The sequence below is a fragment of the Monomorium pharaonis genome, chromosome 6 (genome assembly GCF_013373865.1).
Source record: "Monomorium pharaonis isolate MP-MQ-018 chromosome 6, ASM1337386v2, whole genome shotgun sequence".
Lineage (NCBI taxonomy): Eukaryota > Metazoa > Arthropoda > Insecta > Hymenoptera > Formicidae > Monomorium > Monomorium pharaonis.
Genome location: NC_050472.1, coordinates 2,868,014 through 2,887,164, shown reverse-complemented (window position 1 = coordinate 2,887,164; position 19,151 = coordinate 2,868,014). Strand labels below are relative to the sequence as shown.

Below are 19,151 nucleotides of genomic sequence, written 5' to 3'. Positions count from 1 at the left end.
AGATAATGTTTTCAAAAATAACGGTTTGTCTACAATTACTGCAAACAAAAAATGCACAAAATCTAAATTCATCATGTGCTGAACAAAAACAATTAATAATATATATGTATACTATTCAATTTTTCTTAGAATTATGATCTATATAGTTAACCATCTAATTAATCATTTGAACGCTTCAAAGATTAGTGCTAAATAGATCGCAATTTCCATCAAATTATTAAGGTTATGGAAAAAGATAAATTTAACAATGAAATTAATAAGTAAATAAATCAATGCTATTTATTTTTAATATGTTTTGCAAAATTTAATTGCTTTTATAAAAAAATAATATAGTTGCGTCAGATTATAACATAAATATATAAAGCACCAACCCAATGAGAAATAGTACATCGAATCGACATCGATTCGACATCGAATTGATGTCGAATTCATTATCGTTTCTCGCTGGGAAGCGCTTAATTTTCCAATAATTAGAAATAAATTTTACAAAACGTACCGACGTAAGTGATAAAGATATATCATTATCACTAGCTATTGTTCTCTTGTTTCATATATTACACGATACAATTTGTAATAATAGTTCCTCAAAAAAGAAAGTATTGTATTTGACTTTTAGTTATAACTATTACCATTGTAAATCAAATATTAATACAGTAATTTTAAAATTGTATGGATTTATGGTACATGTAATATCATATATTGTTATAAAAATATTTCTGTGTGATTAAATGAATATATTTAATCTACTTACATGGTTATATCTTGTGTAATTGTGTTATCTCTCCCATATTCTTTCCCATTTTATTTCTATCACATGTTATTAGATGCTTCTCACTTTTTTATGCAACATTTTTCGACTATGTACACATACATGTACAATTTTTATAAATTTATATCTATAAAGTGAGAAAGAAGAGTCTTGTTTGAAGTTACGGTTTTATAAATATGAATTAAGTAATACGTATGATAAAAATATAATACTTGTAATGGAATGATACCCATGATTCCTGCCCATTAACCCTGGGCAGATGATAGTTCTTTGGGTCAGGAAGTTCCTAGGATCTTAAATAGTAGAATTACATTTCCTTCAGATTTAAAATGTAATTCAATTATCAAGCAAAGAAAACTAAAAAAAAATGTCTGGGTCAGTCTTTTTTTTTTGTAATCATCGTTATCAGTATGTCGACTCTTTGTGATTAATCATCATTCCCAGCAATGACGTGGACCTACAATTTAACGCCGATTCCGAACGGCAAGGGCAAGATACTCTCGGTGGTTTGCCCACTTCCTTCCGAGAGGTAGCGATTGAAAAATCCGATCTTTTTTTTTTCTGACCAGATTCGAAACCAAATTCTTTCGCAATCTTGGCACAAAGAACAAGTACACAGTACTCTACGCCAAACAACAGCTACGTGATTCATATGACTAAATTAAGGGTTACTTTAGACTTCCTCGAGAAGAGTAAACAAACAAGTTCGATTTTGTTAATCAAAAGATTTCTTTATACAAAAATAATTACGTGCGATTTTGTAAATCAATAATTCACAGCAATTAAATTAAAAAAAAATTAATATTTATAATTCTATAAAAGAATAAATTTGTTTAAAAAAAAAATGGAGAACGATTTCTTTTATTTTATTGAAGACGTTGGAGGAAGATAACTTATATTCGTCATCAACTCTCACTCTTCTCAATATCGTTCCCAACGTGTCTCGAGATAGTACAAATCATACTGAAAATCACAAAGAGCCGACATTCTAGCACTACTCAGACGATTACAGTAATTTAATTCCACGTATATATACTACAAGGTATATAAAACAGCACTTGTGAGAAAGCTATTAGAAGACTCTAACACACCCTCTAGTGGCCTTTGAGTAATTTACTGGACGACAAAGCGATCAAAAGCGATGGCCGATACAGAGGTCATGATGTAATAAGAAAGGTGAACCAATGCGTATGCGCACACTAGTTGATGTCTCGACCAATAAAAATTGGATCCAAATGTTCGAAAGAAGAAGATTATATTATTTACTAATTAAGTATAGGTTATTATTTCTCTTATTACAAAGGCATTTTTGTACTGCGCTTGTACTATTCTAAATATTTTTACAATTCTTCAAAATATCTGCATTTTAAGTACACGTGATTGATATTCTAAATGTACATGATTGTGTCGCGTGTTCGAATTGCGCGAAGCATTTGGACCCAAACTTCATTGGCTCCGCTCATCGTGCCGCCATCGCTATATGCGCAATGGTACACCTTTCTTATTACATCATGATACAGGTCAGCTCGTCATCAGCTGTCAGCTGATCAGCGCTCAGCGGGTGGAGGCGTGCAGAAGTGCGAGATGCTGTTACTGAAATGCGTGTGCATGAGAAAAATCTCACAAGGATGAGAAGATCTCGAAGTTTCTTTCGCAACTCGCAAAGCTCGGGATCTACATATCTAAGAGTCCATCCAGATCTCAGATAACGTTCCCGGTCACCGTCTTTGTGAGCTCAAAGTACTTAATGCATACCAAATTGTAGGTAAGAATTTTGTACGTAACGTATGTAGAGAGCTTATTATCAAATCTGTGTTGACAAGTAATAAGTAGTTTTAGGTGTATCATAACTTACTTTCGTTGTAGATTCAAGGAATATTGTTTTCAAATCTTGTGTGTCTTATTTCTTTTATTGAAATATAACCTATATAAAGCTTCTTTAACATTGATTGTTTCTTTTCCTCTCTGTGATATTTAATTTTTTACAAAATGAAAAGTATACCTTAAAAAATTAAGTGTTTTAATAAGAATTTTATTAATTAAAAAATATTTTTTATACATATTTAAAAGAATATCAAGATTTTTTTTTTTAATTGAGAGCGTAGAGTTGTAAAGAATTTTGGATGTTTCTTAAATATATCTAAAGTGGCTTTTATCTTATTTTAATACAAGTTTACAATACAAGTTATATTAAGACAGGACTGTAGATGAGTTTCTTAATTTATTGGTTGATCAATTGTACATGCAACATAGCTTTTACATAACAAATCTGCTTATAGTGCGATTATTCGGTACATAATGAATTAAAAAATATTTACCTAATATATTTTGTTTACTTTATTGACAAATCAAAAGATGCAGATGTAAAGATAAGCGAGACAGAAAAAGTCAGTTCAGGAGATATTAATTCCATGTCATGTTCCAGTGGAAGGATTTATATCACCTAGAATTGCCTCTCCAATGTATCCTAACGGATATGATCTTTTGCTTTTATTCTATAATTATCTTATTTTGATTCTTTCAAAGTTTATTTCTCTATAAACCATTAATCGATCTTGCAGAGGCAGTTTTGGACGAGGTGGTGGTGGAAGTGAAAGAGGCAGAGATTGCGGCAGTGGCGGTGCGAGACGCGACGGGAAATTAATTGGCACCACCATAAAAATAACAGGTGGCCCATACAAGGGAAATGTGGGTATTGTAAAAGACGCGACAGAGACAACAGCGCACATGGAACTGCACTCCCCGTGCCAGACAATCTCCATCGATCAATCTCAAATAGCAAACGTTGGCGTTCTGACAAAGCATAGTGGCTTCAACAGTTACAATAGTACTCTGGCTACGGAAGCCGGTGGACAAACGCCGATGTATGCGAGAGACGGATCAAAAACATCTATTTTTATTTCAATGTTACGGACGGTTCTTGCACTCCTCATTATGGTTCAATGACGCCGTCTCACGATAGATTGCGAACACCAGGACAATTTGAGCCTAGGATCCGACGGTGTTATTACTAACACACTCGCCAGAACGAATGATTTTGACAGTTACAGTATAGAAGATGGTGGCCCGCCCGGTTACAATCCAAGATATCTTTCTACCTGGAGAACCGTTTACTCCACAGACTCCAGGTACTATGTACGGCTCAGAACAAAGCTTCAGTTCATATCATTCAAGTCCGAGTCCTGCAGGCAGTGCTACAGCAGAATTTTTAGTTCAATAATTTAACAACATGATTGTTTTTTAGTCATTTTATTAACTTTTCAATTAGTCTTTTAATCAAGATATACATGAGTCGGAAACGAATCTATGAATTGACTGCTTTTACAAAGCGACGCATTGTCCTTAACAGAAGCAAACTTTCAATTTTGCAACAAGTTATGAATTCTGTATAACATAATTTGTAATTTTGGCAGGAGAGCGAATAGCCCACACAATCCGCCAACACCTTCAGGAATGAATATATTGATTCTGGTATCATTGGTAGTTCAAATTAGCATACGACGGATATTGAAGTACGTATTCGTGACTCACATGATTATTCTGCGCCCACTGGATAACAAGCAGTTATTCGAGGAATTTTAGTAAGTGATTGTATGTCGATTTTGATTTACTATGAGATATTGCAATATCAATTTTACAGGACTGCCATTCAGTCATCTAAAAATCACTTTTCGTCACTTCTTTTTTACAAGTCACTAAGTGTCATTTTTTCTAAGATAATACGAGATTTGTAAAATACATTACTCAACAAAAAATAAAGAACACTTTTAAAATGTTCAAAATTGCTTTACTTTGAGATTGCTAAAACTCTGGAAAAAATTATAGCAGACAAAAAATTCAAGAAACATTTTAACTTGGATATAAGATTTAAGCTGTAAAATGATTTTTTAATTTTTCGTCTGCGATAATTTTTGGCCGAGTTTTAAATTGGAAAATTTTGAGCGTTTTAAAAGTATTTTGTACATTTAGTTAATATTTTTTACTTTTGTTGCGTTTGAAAACTTTAATTTAAAAAAAAAAATTTTATATTTAATAAGATGTATTCCTTTTTTCAATTATAAAACCACTAAAGATGTACTTGTATCGTTTAAATTTTTGTTCTTTTTTTCAATAAAACTTTTATTTTAATCCATGCGACGAAAAGTTTTGCTACATGTTAAGCTATCTAAAAATAGAACAATAAGAGTAATTGCTTTTTTTACTTAAATAACTTTAATTACATTAAAATTTAATTAAAAACATTACTTTAGTTACTACTTTTTGATATTTAAAAAGTCACTTTTTGTCACTTTTTCTCAAAATTCAGTCACTATTTCACTTTTTTAAATTTGATAATTGGATGGCGGCCCTGAATTTATATATATAATGTTTTATACGCGTCTTTTTTATTTCATTTTTTTCCAAGAATGATAAATACTTATTTTTTAGGGTCGTATGTGCACCGTTTATCTACGTATCGAAGATCGAGTTGTAAACCTAATATGTAATCAACTGGAGCCTGTGGTACCGTCACGTGGCGATCGAGTTAAAGTGATTCTAGGTGAAGACCGTGAAGCTGTCGGCACTTTACTTTCGATCGACAATCAAGAGGGAGTAGTAAAACTAAACACGGACGAGATAAAATTCTTGCAATTGCGATTTTTGTGTGAAATGAGCACAAAAGCACCAAGCGCTGAATTTTCTAATAATTAGAAATAAATTTTACAAAACGTACCGACGTAAGTGATAAAGATATATCATTATCACTAGCTATTGTTCTCTTGTTTCATATATTACACGATACAATTTGTAATAATAGTTCCCCAAAAAAGAAAGTATTGTATTTGACTTTTAGTTATAACTATTACCATTGTAAATCAAATATTAATACAGTAATTTTAAAATTGTATGGATTTATGGTACATGTAATATCATATATTGTTATGAAATTATTTCTGTGTGATTAAATGAATATATTTAATCTACTTACATGGTTATATCTTATGTAATTGTGTTATTCTTTCTAATATTCTTTCCCACTTTATTTCTATTACATGTTATTAGATGCTTCTCACTTTTTTATGCAACATTTTTCGACTATGTACACATACATGTACAATTTTTATAAATTTATATCTATAAAGTGAGAAAGAAGAGTCTTGTTTGAAGTTACGGTTTTATAAATATGAATTAAGTAATACGTATGATAAAAATATAATACTTGTAATGGAATGATACCCATGATTCCTGCCCATTAACCCTGGGCAGATGATAGTTCTTTGGGTCAGGAAGTTCCTAGGATCTTAAATAGTAGAATTACATTTCCTTCAGATTTAAAATGTAATTCAATTATCAAGCAAAGAAAACTAAAAAAAAATGTCTGGGTCAGTCTTTTTTTTTTGTAATCATCGTTATCAGTATGTCGACTCTTTGTGATTAATCATCATTCCCAGCAATGACGTGGACCTACAATTTAACGCCGATTCCGAACGGCAAGGGCAAGATACTCTCGGTGGTTTGCCCACTTCCTTCCGAGAGGTAGCGATTGAAAAATCCGATCTTTTTTTTTTCTGACCAGATTCGAAACCAAATTCTTTCGCAATCTTGGCACAAAGAACAAGTACACAGTACTCTACGCCAAACAACAGCTACGTGATTCATATGACTAAATTAAGGGTTACTTTAGACTTCCTCGAGAAGAGTAAACAAACAAGTTCGATTTTGTTAATCAAAAGATTTCTTTATACAAAAATAATTACGTGCGATTTTGTAAATCAATAATTCACAGCAATTAAATTAAAAAAAAATTAATATTTATAATTCTATAAAAGAATAAATTTGTTTAAAAAAAAAATGGAGAACGATTTCTTTTATTTTATTGAAGACGTTGGAGGAAGATAACTTATATTCGTCATCAACTCTCACTCTTCTCAATATCGTTCCCAACGTGTCTCGAGATAGTACAAATCATACTGAAAATCACAAAGAGCCGACATTCTAGCACTACTCAGACGATTACAGTAATTTAATTCCACGTATATATACTACAAGGTATATAAAACAGCACTTGTGAGAAAGCTATTAGAAGACTCTAACACACCCTCTAGTGGCCTTTGAGTAATTTACTGGACGACAAAGCGATCAAAAGCGATGGCCGATACAGAGGTCATGATGTAATAAGAAAGGTGAACCAATGCGTATGCGCACACTAGTTGATGTCTCGACCAATAAAAATTGGATCCAAATGTTCGAAAGAAGAAGATTATATTATTTACTAATTAAGTATAGGTTATTATTTCTCTTATTACAAAGGCATTTTTGTACTGCGCTTGTACTATTCTAAATATTTTTACAATTCTTCAAAATATCTGCATTTTAAGTACACGTGATTGATATTCTAAATGTACATGATTGTGTCGCGTGTTCGAATTGCGCGAAGCATTTGGACCCAAACTTCATTGGCTCCGCTCATCGTGCCGCCATCGCTATATGCGCAATGGTACACCTTTCTTATTACATCATGATACAGGTCAGCTCGTCATCAGCTGTCAGCTGATCAGCGCTCAGCGGGTGGAGGCGTGCAGAAGTGCGAGATGCTGTTACTGAAATGCGTGTGCATGAGAAAAATCTCACAAGGATGAGAAGATCTCGAAGTTTCTTTCGCAACTCGCAAAGCTCGGGATCTACATATCTAAGAGTCCATCCAGATCTCAGATAACGTTCCCGGTCACCGTCTTTGTGAGCTCAAAGTACTTAATGCATACCAAATTGTAGGTAAGAATTTTGTACGTAACGTATGTAGAGAGCTTATTATCAAATCTGTGTTGACAAGTAATAAGTAGTTTTAGGTGTATCATAACTTACTTTCGTTGTAGATTCAAGGAATATTGTTTTCAAATCTTGTGTGTCTTATTTCTTTTATTGAAATATAACCTATATAAAGCTTCTTTAACATTGATTGTTTCTTTTCCTCTCTGTGATATTTAATTTTTTACAAAATGAAAAGTATACCTTAAAAAATTAAGTGTTTTAATAAGAATTTTATTAATTAAAAAATATTTTTTATACATATTTAAAAGAATATCAAGATTTTTTTTTTTAATTGAGAGCGTAGAGTTGTAAAGAATTTTGGATGTTTCTTAAATATATCTAAAGTGGCTTTTATCTTATTTTAATACAAGTTTACAATACAAGTTATATTAAGACAGGACTGTAGATGAGTTTCTTAATTTATTGGTTGATCAATTGTACATGCAACATAGCTTTTACATAACAAATCTGCTTATAGTGCGATTATTCGGTACATAATGAATTAAAAAATATTTACCTAATATATTTTGTTTACTTTATTGACAAATCAAAAGATGCAGATGTAAAGATAAGCGAGACAGAAAAAGTCAGTTCAGGAGATATTAATTCCATGTCATGTTCCAGTGGAAGGATTTATATCACCTAGAATTGCCTCTCCAATGTATCCTAACGGATATGATCTTTTGCTTTTATTCTATAATTATCTTATTTTGATTCTTTCAAAGTTTATTTCTCTATAAACCATTAATCGATCTTGCAGAGGCAGTTTTGGACGAGGTGGTGGTGGAAGTGAAAGAGGCAGAGATTGCGGCAGTGGCGGTGCGAGACGCGACGGGAAATTAATTGGCACCACCATAAAAATAACAGGTGCCCCATACAAGGGAAATGTGGGTATTGTAAAAGACGCGACAGAGACAACAGCGCACATGGAACTGCACTCCCCGTGCCAGACAATCTCCATTGATCAATCTCAAATAGCAAACGTTGGCGTTCTGACAAAGCATAGTGGCTTCAACAGTTACAATAGTACTCTGGCTACGGAAGCCGGTGGACAAACGCCGATGTATGCGAGAGACGGATCAAAAACATCTATTTTTATTTCAATGTTACGGACGGTCCTTGCACTCCTCATTATGGTTCAATGACGCCGTCTCACGATAGATTGCGAACACCAGGACAATTTGGAGCCTAGGATCCGACGGTGTTATTACTAACACACTCGCCAGAACGAATGATTTTGACAGTTACAGTATAGAAGATGGTGGCTCGCCCGGTTACAATCCAAGATATCTTTCTACCTGGAGAACCGTTTACTCCACAGACTCCAGGTACTATGTACGGCTCAGAACAAAGCTTCAGTTCATATCATTCAAGTCCGAGTCCTGCAGGCAGTGCTACAGCAGAATTTTTAGTTCAATAATTTAACAACATGATTGTTTTTTAGTCATTTTATTAACTTTTCAATTAGTCTTTTAATCAAGATATACATGAGTCGGAAACGAATCTATGAATTGACTGCTTTTACAAAGCGACGCATTGTCCTTAACAGAAGCAAACTTTCAATTTTGCAACAAGTTATGAGTTCTGTATAACATAATTTGTAATTTTGGCAGGAGAGCGAATAGCCCACACAATCCGCCAACACCTTCAGGAATGAATATATTGATTCTGGTATCATTGGTAGTTCAAATTGGCATACGACGGATATTGAAGTACGTATTCGTGACTCACATGATTATTCTGCGCTCACTGGATAACAAGCAGTTATTCGAGGAATTTTAGTAAGTGATTGTATGTCGATTTTGATTTACTATGAGATATTGCAATATCAATTTTACAGGACTGCCATTCAGTCATCTAAAAATCACTTTTCGTCACTTCTTTTTTACAAGTCACTAAGTGTCATTTTTTCTAAGATAATACGAGATTTGTAAAATACATTACTCAACAAAAAATAAAGAACACTTTTAAAATGTTCAAAATTGCACTACTTTGAGATTGCTAAAACTCTGGAAAAAATTATAGCAGACAAAAAATTCAAGAAACATTTTAACTTGGATATAAGATTTAAGCTGTAAAATGATTTTTTAATTTTTCGTCTGCGATAATTTTTGGCCGAGTTTTAAATTGGAAAATTTTGAGCGTTTTAAAAGTATTTTGTACATTTAGTTAATATTTTTTACTTTTGTTGCGTTTGAAAACTTTAATTTAAAAAAAAAAATTTATATTTAATAAGATGTATTCCTCCTTTCAATTATAAAACCACTAAAGATGTACGTGTATCGTTTAAATTTTTGTTCTTTTTTTCAATAAAACTTTTATTTTAATCCATGCGACGAAAAGTTTTGCTACATGTTAAGCTATCTAAAAATAGAACAATAAGAGTAATTGCTTTTTTTACTTAAATAACTTTAATTACATTAAAATTTAATTAAAAACATTACTTTAGTTACTACTTTTTGATATTTAAAAAGTCACTTTTTGTCACTTTTTCTCAAAATTCAGTCACTATTTCACTTTTTTAAATTTGATAATTGGATGGCGGCCCTGAATTTATATATATAATGTTTTATACGCGTCTTTTTTATTTCATTTTTTTCCAAGAATGATAAATACTTATTTTTTAGGGTCGTATGTGCACCGTTTATCTACCTATCGAAGATCGAGTTGTAAACCTAATATGTAATCAACTGGAGCCTGTGGTACCGTCACGTGGCGATCGAGTTAAAGTGATTCTAGGTGAAGACTGTGAAGCTGTCGGCACTTTACTTTCGATCGACAATCAAGAGGGAGTAGTAAAACTAAACACGGACGAGATAAAATTCTTGCAATTGCGATTTTTGTGTAAAATGAGCACAAAAGCACCAAGCGCTGAATTTTCTAATAATTAGAAATAAATTTTACAAAACGTACCGACGTAAGTGATAAAGATATATCATTATCACTAGCTATTGTTCTCTTGTTTCATGTATTACACGATACAATTTGTAATAATAGTTCCTCAAAAAAGAAAGTATTGTATTTGACTTTTAGTTATAACTATTACCATTGTAAATCAAATATTAATACAGTAATTTTAAAATTGTATGGATTTATGGTACATGTAATATCATATATTGTTATGAAATTATTTCTGTGTGATTAAATGAATATATTTAATCTACTTACATGGTTATATCTTGTGTAATTGTGTTATCTCTCCCATATTCTTTCTCATTTTATTTCTATCACATGTTATTAGATGCTTCTCATTTTTTATGCAACATTTTTCGACTATGTACACATACATGTACAATTTTTATAAATTTATATCTATAAAGTGAGAAAGAAGAGTCTTGTTTGAAGTTACAGTTTTATGAATATGAATTAAGTAATACGTATGATAAAAATATAATACTTGTAATGGAATGATACCCATGATTCCTGCCCATTAACCCTGGGCAGATGATAGTTCTTTGGGTCAGGAAGTTCCTAGGATCTTAAATAGTAGAATTACATTTCCTTCAGATTTAAAATGTAATTCAATTATCAAGCAAAGAAAACTAAAAAAAAATGTCTGGGTCAGTCTTTTTGTTGTAATCATCGTTATCAGTATGTGAGCTCTTCACTATTAATCATCATTCCCAGCAATGACGTGGACCTACAATTTAACGCCGATTCCGAACGGCAAGGGCAAGATACTCCCGGTGGTTTGCCCACTTCCTTCCGAGAGGTAGCGATTGAAAAATCCGATCTTTTTTTTTTCTGACCAGATTCGAAACCAAATTCTTTCGCAATCTTGGCACAAAGAGCAAGTACACAGTACTCTACGCCAAACAACAGCTACGTGATTCATATGACTAAATTAAGGGTTACTTTAGACTTCCTCGAGAAGAGTAAACAAACAAGTTCGATTTTGTTAATCAAAAGATTTGTTTATACAAAAATAATTACGTGCAATTTTGTAAATCAATAATTCACAGCAATTAAATAAAAAAAAGTTTTAGCATTTATAATTCTATAAAAGAATAATTTCGTTAAAAAAAAATGGAGAACGATTTTTTTTATTTCATTGAAGACGTTGGAAGATAAACTTATATTCGTTATCAACTCTCACTCTTCTCAATATCGTTCCCAACGTGTCTTGAGATAGTACAAATCATACTGAAAATCGCGAAGAGCTCACATTCTAGCACTACTCAGACGATTACAATAATTTAATTCCACGTATATATACTACAATGTATATAAAACAGCACTTGCGAGAAAGCTATTGGAAGACTCTAACACACCCTCTAGTGGCCTTTGAGTAATTTACTGGACGACAAAGCGATCAAAAGCGATGGCCGATACAGAGGTCATGATGTAATAAGAAAGGTGAACCAATGCGTATGCGCACACTAGTTGATGTCTCGACCAATAAAAATTGGGTCCAAATGTTCGAAAGAAGAAGATTATATTATTTACTAATTAAGTATAGGTTATTATTTCTCTTATTACAAAGGCATTTTTGTACTGCGCTTGTACTATTCTAAATATTTTTACAATTCTTCAAAATATCTGCATTTTAAGTACACGTGATTGATATTCTAAATGTATATGATTGTGTCGCGTGTTCGAATTGCGCGAAGCATTTGGACCCAAATTTCATTGGCTCCGCTCATCGTGCCGCCATCGCTATATGCGCAATGGTACACCTTTCTTATTACATCATGATACAGGTCAGCTCGTCATCAGCTGTCAGCTGATCAGCGTTCAGCGGGTGGAGGCGTGCAGAAGTGCGAGATGCTGTTACTGAAATGCGTGTGCATGAGAAAAATCTCACAAGGATGAGAAGATCTCGAAGTCTCTTTCGCAACTCGCAAAGCTCGGGATCTACATATCTAAGAGTCCATCCAGATCTCAGATAACGTTCCCGGTCACCGTCTTTGTGAGCTCAAAGTACTTAATGCATACCAAATTGTACGTAAGAATTTTGTACGTAACATATGTAGAGAGCTTATTATCAAATCTGTGTTGACAAGTAATAAGTAGTTTTAGGTGTATCATAACTTACTTTCGTTGCAGATTCAAGGAATATTGTTTTCAAATCTTGTGTGTCTTATTTCTTTTATTGAAATATAACCTATATAAAGCTTCTTTAACATTGATTGTTTCTTTTCCTCTCTGTGATATTTAATTTTTTACAAAATGAAAAGTATACCTTAAAAAATTAAGTGTTTTAATAAGAATTTTATTAATTAAAAAATATTTTTTATACATATTTAAAAGAATATCAAGATTTTTTTTTTTTTTATTGAGAGCGTAGAGTTGTAAAGAATTTTGGATGTTTCTTAAATATATCTAAAGTGGCTTTTACCTTATTTTAATACAAGTTTACAATACAAGTTATATTAAGACAGGACTGTAGATGAGTTTCTTAATTTATTGGTTGATCAATTGTACATGCAACATAGCTTTTACATAACAAATCTGCTTATAGTGCGATTATTCGGTACATAATGAATTAAAAAATATTTACCTAATATATTTTGTTTACTTTATTGACAAATCAAAAGATGCAGATGTAAAGATAAGCGAGACAGAAAAAGTCAGTTCAGGAGATATTAATTCCATGTCATGTTCCAGTGGAAGGATTTATATCACCTAGAATTGCCTCTCCAATGTATCCTAACGGATATGATCTTTTGCTTTTATTCTATAATTATCTTATTTTGATTCTTTCAAAGTTTATTTCTCTATAAACCATTAATCGATCTTGCAGAGGCAGTTTTGGACGAGGTGGTGGTGGAAGTGAAAGAGGCAGAGATTGCGGCAGTGGCGGTGCGAGACGCGACGGGAAATTAATTGGCACCACCATAAAAATAACAGGTGGCCCATACAAGGGAAATGTGGGTATTGTAAAAGACGCGACAGAGACAACAGCGCACATGGAACTGCACTCCCCGTGCCAGACAATCTCCATCGATCAATCTCAAATAGCAAACGTTGGCGTTCTGACAAAGCATAGTGGCTTCAACAGTTACAATAGTACTCTGGCTACGGAAGCCGGTGGACAAACGCCGATGTATGCGAGAGACGGATCAAAAACATCTATTTTTATTTCAATGTTACGGACGGTTCTTGCACTCCTCATTATGGTTCAATGACGCCGTCTCACGATAGATTGCGAACACCAGGACAATTTGAGCCTAGGATCCGACGGTGTTATTACTAACACACTCGCCAGAACGAATGATTTTGACAGTTACAGTATAGAAGATGGTGGCCCGCCCGGTTACAATCCAAGATATCTTTCTACCTGGAGAACCGTTTACTCCACAGACTCCAGGTACTATGTACGGCTCAGAACAAAGCTTCAGTTCATATCATTCAAGTCCGAGTCCTGCAGGCAGTGCTACAGCAGAATTTTTAGTTCAATAATTTAACAACATGATTGTTTTTTAGTCATTTTATTAACTTTTCAATTAGTCTTTTAATCAAGATATACATGAGTCGGAAACGAATCTATGAATTGACTGCTTTTACAAAGCGACGCATTGTCCTTAACAGAAGCAAACTTTCAATTTTGCAACAAGTTATGAATTCTGTATAACATAATTTGTAATTTTGGCAGGAGAGCGAATAGCCCACACAATCCGCCAACACCTTCAGGAATGAATATATTGATTCTGGTATCATTGGTAGTTCAAATTAGCATACGACGGATATTGAAGTACGTATTCGTGACTCACATGATTATTCTGCGCCCACTGGATAACAAGCAGTTATTCGAGGAATTTTAGTAAGTGATTGTATGTCGATTTTGATTTACTATGAGATATTGCAATATCAATTTTACAGGACTGCCATTCAGTCATCTAAAAATCACTTTTCGTCACTTCTTTTTTACAAGTCACTAAGTGTCATTTTTTCTAAGATAATACGAGATTTGTAAAATACATTACTCAACAAAAAATAAAGAACACTTTTAAAATGTTCAAAATTGCTTTACTTTGAGATTGCTAAAACTCTGGAAAAAATTATAGCAGACAAAAAATTCAAGAAACATTTTAACTTGGATATAAGATTTAAGCTGTAAAATGATTTTTTAATTTTTCGTCTGCGATAATTTTTGGCCGAGTTTTAAATTGGAAAATTTTGAGCGTTTTAAAAGTATTTTGTACATTTAGTTAATATTTTTTACTTTTGTTGCGTTTGAAAACTTTAATTTAAAAAAAAAAATTTTATATTTAATAAGATGTATTCCTTTTTTCAATTATAAAACCACTAAAGATGTACTTGTATCGTTTAAATTTTTGTTCTTTTTTTCAATAAAACTTTTATTTTAATCCATGCGACGAAAAGTTTTGCTACATGTTAAGCTATCTAAAAATAGAACAATAAGAGTAATTGCTTTTTTTACTTAAATAACTTTAATTACATTAAAATTTAATTAAAAACATTACTTTAGTTACTACTTTTTGATATTTAAAAAGTCACTTTTTGTCACTTTTTCTCAAAATTCAGTCACTATTTCACTTTTTTAAATTTGATAATTGGATGGCGGCCCTGAATTTATATATATAATGTTTTATACGCGTCTTTTTTATTTCATTTTTTTCCAAGAATGATAAATACTTATTTTTTAGGGTCGTATGTGCACCGTTTATCTACGTATCGAAGATCGAGTTGTAAACCTAATATGTAATCAACTGGAGCCTGTGGTACCGTCACGTGGCGATCGAGTTAAAGTGATTCTAGGTGAAGACCGTGAAGCTGTCGGCACTTTACTTTCGATCGACAATCAAGAGGGAGTAGTAAAACTAAACACGGACGAGATAAAATTCTTGCAATTGCGATTTTTGTGTGAAATGAGCACAAAAGCACCAAGCGCTGAATTTTCTAATAATTAGAAATAAATTTTACAAAACGTACCGACGTAAGTGATAAAGATATATCATTATCACTAGCTATTGTTCTCTTGTTTCATATATTACACGATACAATTTGTAATAATAGTTCCCCAAAAAAGAAAGTATTGTATTTGACTTTTAGTTATAACTATTACCATTGTAAATCAAATATTAATACAGTAATTTTAAAATTGTATGGATTTATGGTACATGTAATATCATATATTGTTATGAAATTATTTCTGTGTGATTAAATGAATATATTTAATCTACTTACATGGTTATATCTTATGTAATTGTGTTATTCTTTCTAATATTCTTTCCCACTTTATTTCTATTACATGTTATTAGATGCTTCTCACTTTTTTATGCAACATTTTTCGACTATGTACACATACATGTACAATTTTTATAAATTTATATCTATAAAGTGAGAAAGAAGAGTCTTGTTTGAAGTTACGGTTTTATAAATATGAATTAAGTAATACGTATGATAAAAATATAATACTTGTAATGGAATGATACCCATGATTCCTGCCCATTAACCCTGGGCAGATGATAGTTCTTTGGGTCAGGAAGTTCCTAGGATCTTAAATAGTAGAATTACATTTCCTTCAGATTTAAAATGTAATTCAATTATCAAGCAAAGAAAACTAAAAAAAAATGTCTGGGTCAGTCTTTTTTTTTTGTAATCATCGTTATCAGTATGTCGACTCTTTGTGATTAATCATCATTCCCAGCAATGACGTGGACCTACAATTTAACGCCGATTCCGAACGGCAAGGGCAAGATACTCCCGGTGGTTTGCCCACTTCCTTCCGAGAGGTAGCGATTGAAAAATCCGATCTTTTTTTTTTCTGACCAGATTCGAAACCAAATTCTTTCGCAATCTTGGCACAAAGAACAAGTACACAGTACTCTACGCCAAACAACAGCTACGTGATTCATATGACTAAATTAAGGGTTACTTTAGACTTCCTCGAGAAGAGTAAACAAACAAGTTCGATTTTGTTAATCAAAAGATTTGTTTATACAAAAATAATTACGTGCGATTTTGTAAATCAATAATTCACAGCAATTAAATTAAAAAAAAATTAATATTTATAATTCTATAAAAGAATAAATTTGTTTAAAAAAAAAAATGGAGAACGATTTCTTTTATTTTATTGAAGACGTTGGAGGAAGATAACTTATATTCGTCATCAACTCTCACTCTTCTCAATATCGTTCCCAACGTGTCTCGAGATAGTACAAATCATACTGAAAATCACAAAGAGCCGACATTCTAGCACTACTCAGACGATTACAGTAATTTAATTCCACGTATATATACTACAAGGTATATAAAACAGCACTTGTGAGAAAGCTATTAGAAGACTCTAACACACCCTCTAGTGGCCTTTGAGTAATTTACTGGACGACAAAGCGATCAAAAGCGATGGCCGATACAGAGGTCATGATGTAATAAGAAAGGTGAACCAATGCGTATGCGCACACTAGTTGATGTCTCGACCAATAAAAATTGGGTCCAAATGTTCGAAAGAAGAAGATTATATTATTTACTAATTAAGTATAGGTTATTATTTCTTTTATTACAAAGACATTTTTGTACTGCGCTTGTACTATTCTAAATATTTTTACAATTCTTCCAAATATCTGCATTTTAAGTACACGCGATTAATATTTTAAATATATATTATTGTGTCGCGTGTTCGAATTGCGCGGTGCATGACCCAAATTTCATTGACCTAGGCTGCGTTCGGAAACGTCACTTGAGTGCTCTCGGATATCATTCTATCTTTGTTTCACATAGAACGAATAACAAGGATAGAATGATACCTGAGAGCACTCAGGTGATGTTTCCAAACACAGCCCTAGGGTACGTTCCGTTTCACGCATGATGCATCGTTCATCCTTGTTGTTTGTCAAACGTTAAACAAGGATGAACAATGCAATACTCAAATGGTCTGTTTTTTCTAGCTGCACTATTGCACTGGTGCAATAAGTTAGAATGAGAAAAAATATACTTGTCTTACTTTAACTTATTGCACCGGTGCAACAGTGCAGCTAGAAAGAACAGACCAAATGCCAACCCTGGTTTACACGGAGCACTTGGTACTTGGGCCAGTATTCATAGTCGGATCTTATATTTAAGATCATCTTAAGTACTGTCTTAAGATGCCATCAGCCAATCACAGAGCCGTATTAGCATCTTAAGACATTGCTTGAGAGGATCTTTAAATAAGATTCGACTGTGAATACCGGCCAATCTCACGCTTTTAGTCACAAGCGCATGCTCTGTTTAGCACAAGTCATGGTAAAAATGCGCGAATTTCAAATGTCTATGGCCGGTATTCATAGTCGGATCTTATATTTAAGATCATCTTAAGTACTGTCTTAAGATGCCATCAGCCAATCACAGAGCCGTATTAGCATCTTAAGACATTGCTTAAGAGGATCTTTAAATAAGATTCGACTATGAATACCGGCCTATATACATATTTTTACGAACACAATCTTTTGTGTGGAAAGTCGCAAACCCATGTGGTGCAGAGAATGCTTTACGCGCGCGCACACACACACACACACACACACACACACACACACACACACACACGGGGGGGGGTGCAAGGGGGGCTTTCGGTCTCTCTCCCGCACCCACCCCGTCCAAGTCGCTAACCCATGTGGACTTTACTTTGCTTGCAATATACATAGGCAATTCATGTATATTGCAAGCAAAGTAAAGTCCACATGGGTTAGCGACTTGGACGGGGTGGGTGCGGGAGGGGGGGCCAAAGGCCCCCCTTGCACCCCCCCCGTGTGTGTGTGTGTGTGTGTGTGTGTGTGTGTGTGTGTGTGTGTGTGTGTGTGTGTGTGTGTGCGCGCGTAAAGCATTCTCTGCACCACATGGGTTTGCGACTTTCCACACAAAAGATTAGCAAGATCCTTACGCAAGGATTGTCAATGATGGATTATTACTAGATCATATGCTAATCTTTACAGTATTTATTATTTTTAGTATATGTAGACTCATTTACAGTTTTGGGTAGTATCTCTATATCTAGATACATGTATAGAGATACATTTTGTGTATCTGAACCTGTATCTGAGATACATTTGAATTAGAGTATTTGTATCTGTATCTAGATACATAACACAGTATCTGAACTGCTTTTCAGATACATTTTCAGATACATTTTCAAATACATTTTCACGTACTTCTTGTCTTTATTGGGAAAAAAATGTTTTTTTAAGGTCATTTTTGATTTGCTATTACTGTCGATAGCGTCATTTAGATTTGCGCAAATAGTACTTATGTATGAAATAACTTCCCATACAGCACGGGGAGCTTCCGAGGAGCTCCCGAGGAGCTCACCAAATTTTTCATAAGCTTCATTTAAGCTTCCAAAAAATTCGCACGGAGCTCCCTGGCAGCTGCTATGTCCGCTTTTGAGAGCTCTTTGAGAGCTTTATTTGAGCTCGCAGAGAGTTTATAAATCATGTTTTAAGAGCTCCCTGCGAGCTTCAAAGTAATTCTCAGGAAATTTCTATATAAGCTTCCCGGGAGCTCTTATGTCCGCTTTTGAGAGCTCCCTGAGAGCTTAGATGAAGCTGTCAGAGAGCTTATATAGAACCTTCACGGGAATTATTTTGAAGCTCGCAGGAAGTTCTTAAAACATTATTTCTGAACTCCCTGCGAGCTTAAATAAAGCTTTCAG

General features: G+C 33.3%; 2 long non-coding RNA genes across 8 annotated transcripts; one reads left to right on the top strand and one right to left on the bottom strand.

The window, feature by feature from the left end:
- The first annotated feature begins 1,930 nt into the window (after window positions 1–1,930).
- LOC118646260 lies at window positions 1,931–15,704 on the top strand. Of its 7 annotated transcripts, XR_004963793.1 has the most exons (13): window positions 1,931–1,945; window positions 2,290–2,534; window positions 3,331–3,897; window positions 4,183–4,350; window positions 5,198–6,933; window positions 7,278–7,522; window positions 8,319–8,886; window positions 9,172–9,339; window positions 10,186–11,914; window positions 12,259–12,499; window positions 13,302–13,868; window positions 14,154–14,321; window positions 15,169–15,704. It is a non-coding gene; the product is annotated as an uncharacterized LOC118646260 (long non-coding RNA). The 7 variants fall into 7 exon arrangements; XR_004963797.1 differs by lacking the exon at window positions 1,931–1,945 and having other exon boundaries at window positions 2,279–2,534; window positions 4,183–4,360; XR_004963795.1 differs by lacking the exon at window positions 1,931–1,945 and having other exon boundaries at window positions 2,280–2,530.
- LOC118646261 lies at window positions 15,423–17,128 on the bottom strand. The gene is made up of 2 exons (XR_004963799.1): window positions 16,740–17,128; window positions 15,423–16,085 (listed from the first exon to the last, which is right to left on the bottom strand). It is a non-coding gene; the product is annotated as an uncharacterized LOC118646261 (long non-coding RNA).
- Window positions 17,129–19,151: the final 2,023 nt, after the last annotated feature.